Source organism: Nanorana parkeri, unplaced genomic scaffold (assembly GCF_000935625.1).
Source record: "Nanorana parkeri isolate BGI_ZX_2015 unplaced genomic scaffold, ASM93562v1 scaffold1644, whole genome shotgun sequence".
Taxonomy (NCBI): Eukaryota; Metazoa; Chordata; class Amphibia; order Anura; family Dicroglossidae; genus Nanorana; species Nanorana parkeri.
Window position 1 is genome coordinate 164,466 of NW_017307912.1, and position 6,042 is coordinate 170,507.

Genomic DNA, 6,042 nt, shown 5'->3' on the forward strand with positions numbered 1-6,042 from the left:
CCCTGACAGATGGAAATGGAGAACAAGAAGATTTATAAATAGAAAGATATCCCCGTTCTGGTGACCGCACAAGAGAATATCCCCACTTAGAATACAGGTGAAGGGTGAGCAAACTCCAGCCCTTTAGCTGTGGTGGAACTACAAATCCCATCAGGCATGTAAGACTCTGGCAGACACAGGCATGACTCCCAGAGGCAGAGACATGTTGGGATTTGTAGTTTCACCACAGCCGGAGGGCCCACGTTTGACTACCCCTGACTATAGAGCAATGAAACCTTGACATTGGCTCTAAGCCTTCCCCACTTTACTTTAAAAATATTGTTTTTTTTATTGGCAGCCTTTGTCCCCCGTTGGATAGATTTTCCCTTACTTCCTGTCTCGGTGACTACACAGGTAGTGTAATGAGGAGACTGACATCAGTAAGAACCAGAGAGAACCAGCGTTGGATCCTTGGCTTGGATTGGACGTCCCAGTTGTGTATGGGATGCTAGCAAGAACCATATAGAGCGGCAGAGGGGTTGCGCGCTGGATCCTTGGCTTGGATTGGACGTCTCAGACGTGTATGGGATGCTAGGAACCTGAGCAGGCTTTCTAGTCCCTTGAGCGCATTCAATTTGCAGGACACTAATCATCTGTCTGAATCTGACTCTGTATCAGCTTCTTTGGCTGGAGTAAAGGAACCAATCAGTTCATGTGCTGGCAAGAAGCATGCTGATGGTAGAAGAGAGCAGAGTAACAGAGAGATAACCTCGTCACTGTGCTGCTTCTCCTTTCACTGTCCAGTCACTGGTCTGGGATGACCCGGACTCAGAGGCGGTGGTTTGAATTGAATCTGACCCGGTATCAGCTTCTTGTACACCCTGGCTGGAGTGAAGGAAGCAATCAGTTCATGTGCTGGCAAGAAGCATGCTGATAGAAGAAGAGAGCAGCGTGACAGAGAGATAACCTCGTCACTGTGCTGCTTCTCCTTTCACTGTCCAGTCACAAGCTGGGGGCTGGTCCGGGATGACCTGAGCTCAGAGGAAGTGGGTTGAGTGATACTGGCTGTCAGCACACCTAGTGGCAGAAAAAAGTACTGCAGGGGAAATCTCCTTCAACCTATTGCAGCGAAAGCTGATTTGGGTGTTTTATCTTTTGAGTTCTGCTTTCAAAATGTTGGCTGGAGTTTCCCTTACATGTCATATGAGGTGTATGCAGCTCCTAATCCGGGGTCATAGAGGGGCGCAGACCAATAAAAAGCTGCCTGTGAGGCACATGACTCAAATCCTAAGGCCACGTTCACACATGCAGTGCGTTCGACCCAATTCTGGCCAGGATGCACTGCCTCGCATTGCGGCCGCCTCGCTTTTTTTGTGGGGCAGGAGGGATCCATTGAAGCGAATGGCACCGTAGCCACGCCCTCCGGCCGCAATGCGATCGGCCGCACGGGATGGCAAGCCACATTATGCCTGCGGTCCGGTCTGATCAAAATAGTGCTTGCAGCATGGTGCCATTCACTTCAATGGATCGCCATGCCCCCTCCTACCCCACAAAAAAGTGAGCCAGCCGCAATGCGAGGCAGTGCGTTCCGGCCAGAATCGGGCCGGGACGCACTGCATCTGGTATGAACGAGCCCTAAATCTTACCCCATCTGTCTGTCTATTTGCAGCATACAATGGACATTCCTGATTCATCTTCAGTCTCTCTTTATCCCTGATGTCATTTTTCTGCTACAACACCAATGTAACTGGTGTGCGCGGTGACGGAAGGGTTAACCCCCCCCCCCCATGAACAAATCACGTGCTTCCATTCTGTCACAATTCCCGTAAAACTTCCCTTGCAGTTGACCGCCAGAACTATCTCTCTGGCCCGCAGCCCTCGCTGACTCAATGCGCAGTTATGCAATATCGCCCAATCTATTTCACTTTTTATATTTCAGCTCGTAAAAAAAAAAAGTCCAAAGCGCAGGAAGCGATGTGCCAGGCCGCGGCGGGGCGGAATATCGCCTTCCCATAGGTAGAAAGTCTTGCACTTGCGCAATATCACGTTTATTGATTTCACTTTTTTTTCTATATTTTAGGTCGTAAAAAAGAAAAAACTTGAAGTGTGTTAAAGGGCAGAGCCGGTTCCGTGGCGGAATACGTGGAAGGAGGAAACTCGTTACTTCTAAAATAATGTGCGTGTGACGGAGATCATGTGACTGCTAGTCTTTACAGAGCAGGGGTGGGCAACTCCGGCACTCCAGCTGTGGTGGAACTACAAGTCCCATGAGGCAATGCAGGACTGACAGTAAGAGGCATGACTCCCAGAGGCAGAGGCATGCTGGGACTTGTAGGTAAAGGACAGCTGGAGGGGCCGGAGTTCCCCACCCCTGTTTACAGGGAGTAATGAGAAAAGTTGCAAATCTGTGCGCTGCTCAGCCTCATATGTGATCTCTAAGGCCACGTACACGCCAGGACGGTTCGGTCTTGCGGATTTGTCCGCTCTGAACCGCTGACATAAACAATCCAATCAGGGGCGTCCCGAGGCCGGGTGACACTCTGCCGTGAACTCACGTGCGCGTGACGACACCTCGCACTTGCACAATGACGTAATCGCGCATGCGCGACCATCTTATTAATACCTGTCGGCGGCCATCTTGGTGATGGACAATGGCAGAGTGAGGAGGGGACAGTCACCCGGCGGGATAAGGTATGGCAGGGCTGTAGCTACCATGAGGAGAGTGAGGCACTCGCCTCAGGCACAGCCGAGAGGGGGCGCAGCCCTCACACCTGTTGCCATGGACAAACACAGGGCGCCTATGGCAACAGGGGCGCCAGGCGGCCAACACAGCCGCGGCTCAGCAGGAAAAAGAGGAGCGTCACAGGCTCCAGCTTCTCCTCGGATCCCTGCTGCTCTCCCCCACTTGTTTGGGCAGAGGACTCTTTGCCCTCAATCTCTTTTTCTATTTCAAAAGGGAAAAGTCAGGTGTCTATTTAGACCCCTGATTTTTCCCTGAAAAAATGTTTATGCTATTTTGGATTTGGCCTCCAGTGCATTATGCGCATGCGCTCCGCCATCCTGGAGGCGGGGAGCATGACGGCGCACACTTCTGTTGGGGGGCACAATTTTCTGTTCTTGCCTCGGGTGCAAAAGGAGCTAGCTACGGCTCTGAGGTATGGGGTCCCCTCCTCTCTCCCGAAACTGTCGGACTCTAGGTCCATGGCCGAGTGCCCGACTTTTCCAGTCATTTTGGTCAAAACGACTACCAGTCATTTTGGTGTCACCTCTCCAATGGTGTCACCTGGGTGCGGGACCGCACCCCTCTTGTGAGGCCATTGTGTGAAGCAACAATGAATCTCCCTGAAATCACATGAGACACAACAATCTATGATCCCCATGTGTCTTCTTGTGTTCCGTCCGAGATCCATCCCTGCGAATCCATCCCGGATCCTTCTATGAAATCTTCCGATGTCCCCGGAGGAGATACGAGTCCCCCCCACACCGTCCACATTCACCCCAAGAGTCTGATTAGTCACAGCAGACAAGACCAGGCGGCTCCGGCATAATTGCAGCGCGGGAATAGGGGCCGCGCCCTGGAAGTCATGGTTTTCCGCAGCTTGCTTGTTACAGGTGAATTGTGACAATAAGATCCGGGAGTGTCTCTGCTTCAGCTTCAAGAGGAACTCCAGGAATAAACATTAACCCTTGTAGAGAGGATACCCCTGAACTGCAAGGGTTAAGTGTTCGTTAAGGGGCTGGACTAAAGCAGATATATTCACACGATCCTTGATCCCACCTTGCTGCTAGACCGATCCCCGCAGCCTCTTCTCCCTCTAGCTACGGTGGTCTGACCCTTGCGGTTCCAGGGTAGCCCCACTGCAAGGGTTAATTTTGTTAATTCCTGGAGTTCCTCTTTAAAATGTATTTCCACTTTTTCAGTCAAATTTGGGAAATCCCCCTCTATATCGTTCTAATGGGTTCCCATTCACACGGCACACCTGAGAAGGAGTTTCTAGTTGTTGTTTTTTGGAGCAGGATAATACATAGGACTCTATGGGCAACGTCAACTACAAGTCCCATGAGGCACTGCAAGACTATGACAGCCAGGGCAGATTAAGAGCATCACGGGCCTGGTGCTGAGGATGGACCTTTTTATGGAAATGGAGACGGTCACAGGGGCCCTCCTGTCCGGGCTGTGGTCTCTCTACAGTCCCGGTTGCAGCTGCGACCCTGGTAGATCTGCCACTGACTCCAAGCTGTAGAGGGACTACAAATCCCAGCAATACATTATACAGCAATGCAGAATACAATGCAGAGGACTACAAATTCCCGTGCGAGCTCCAGGTGGTCAGTGCGAGCTCCAGGTGGTCAGTGCGAGCTCCAGGTGGTCAGTGAGACTGGTGGCTGCAGCCACGGCAGATGCAGCTCTCTGCTCAGGCATTTTATTGGGCCCTCTGATATGCCAAATTGCACTCAGGCCAGCTGCGATTTGGGTCAGGTCGGCCCGGCCGCGATTCGCAACCTGTGCAATTGTTCACCCCAAATATGTCCAAGGACCCCTTCAGATGTCGTAGTGCACTGGCTGGAACGCACACGTTAGGGCCGCACCAATACCGATACTAGTATTGGTATCAGTGCTGATACCAAGTATTTGGGCGAGTACTTGCCCAAATGTTTCGATGCCTAGCCCGATACCTGAGCTTCCGGTATCAGGAAGCCGCGCAGCGAGTCATTACACTTGGTGACGAGGGAGCATAAAGCCGGCTTCTCGGCCAATCAGGAAGCCGGGCAGCATGTAATAACTCACTGCCTAAGTTCCTGATTGGTCAGGAAGCTGGCGGTGCGTCATTACCCGTCCCCCAGTTTTCTGATTGGGCAAAAAGCCAGTTTTATGCTTTCTCCTCACCTGGTGACGAGGGAGCATGGAGCCGGCTTCCCGGCCAATCAGGAAGCCGGGCGCCGTGTAATGACTCATTGCCCGGCTTCCTGATTGGTCGAGAAGCTGTCCTATCAGGAAGCCAGACAGCAAGTCATTACCCAAATACCCGGCTTACTGATTGGCCAGAAAGCCGGCTCCATGCTTCCTCGTCACCTGGTGATGAGGGAGCATGGAGACGGCTTCCCTGCTAATTAGGAAGCCAGGTGGTGGGTAATGACTCGCCGCCTGGCTTCCTAATTGGACAGCTTCTCTACCAATCAGGAAGCCGAGCAACGAGTCATTACACGGCGCCCGGCTTCCTTAATGGGACTTCCGGTATCAGTATTCGGTATCGGCGAGTACTGAAAAAGAAATATCGGTACTCGTACTCAATACAGAAAAAACAGTATTGGTGCTTCCCTAGTTGAGACATTCTCCACCCTTTTTGGCATTGCAGGTTTGGTAGAGAATTTGGATACGTATACCTTCCACATTTTATTGGGAATAAACAGGAAACATTTTTTTTTTAAATGCCGCCTCTGAGCCCGGGGACAAACATGACGTCCCTGGTGGCCAGGAGCTGAGCGCGACGCTGTCCGAGCATCTCACTGTTGGCTCTTAGCAACCTTGGATGCTCCATGTGACCTAGATGTCGCCTGAGGCAACAACCTCTGACTGCCTTATTATAGGGACGGCCCTGTATGGAATTATGAACCTTCCTCCGTACAGGTAACACATGCAACAATAAAGATGCCTTCCCTTCCCCTCCCCCTCCAACCCTGAGAACATGCCTTTTATTTCTTGTTGTTGCAGACAGGTTGATTTTACAAGCAATCTTCTCACAGCAATAAAAAATCCATTATAAGATGGCAATTCAAATGGAAGGATCGTAATCCCAGTCGTGGGAATCGTACTCATATGTTTTATTCTTCTGTAAACATGCATGCAGCAGCCCTGCATTATTTATTACAACTGCAGGCAAGAGTACATGGTGAGAAGAAATGTGTCTGCTTATATTTCTTGTAATATGGATGCAAATTGATGACATGAACAGCTCATCCTCCAACGGGACACATTCCAATACATTGTATCTCTGCCTGTGTACACAGCGCCACCTGCTGGACAAACTATAGAGCGCTACGGCCATGCTGTGATGTGACTGC